Source organism: Chaetura pelagica, unplaced genomic scaffold (genome assembly GCF_000747805.2).
Source record: "Chaetura pelagica isolate M959 unplaced genomic scaffold, ChaPel_1.0 scaffold189, whole genome shotgun sequence".
NCBI classification, from domain to species: Eukaryota; Metazoa; Chordata; class Aves; order Apodiformes; family Apodidae; genus Chaetura; species Chaetura pelagica.
In genome coordinates this window covers 4,228,643-4,229,105 of record NW_009970716.1, presented here as the reverse complement: position 1 = coordinate 4,229,105, position 463 = coordinate 4,228,643, and positions in this window count along the sequence as shown.

Below are 463 nucleotides of genomic sequence, written 5' to 3'. Positions count from 1 at the left end.
CCCCACGGCCCGACCCGCCGCCCTCCTGAATATTTCATCGGCGCTGCCCGCCGGGGTGCCCCGCCACCGACTGCTGCAAAGGGACCGCGTCCCGCCGGCTGCGGCTCTTGCTGCTTCCTTCCTCTTTCATTCTTCAAAACGGCGCTCTTCATTTATTCCGATAAATAAATAACTGATTAAAAACAAGAAAGCAGGTGAAAAAAGCAGCAAGAGCATCTCTCCTTTGTATGTGAGCAGGTGGGACCCCTGTGCAGGCGATTGCAGAACAAAACAAGAACGGCTCTGAACTCTTCGGAGACCAAAGGATGAGCCGGCAGCAGTTTTCGTATAAAAATCCGATCCCGGGGCTGTGACCCACTCGGCGGAGGGAAGACGCCGTCAGCCTCGCTGGAGACGTCCCTGCTTTGGACACCGCAAACCCCCGCGGGCGGAGAGGGAACCCCAGAGGCTCTCCGCCCCGGCA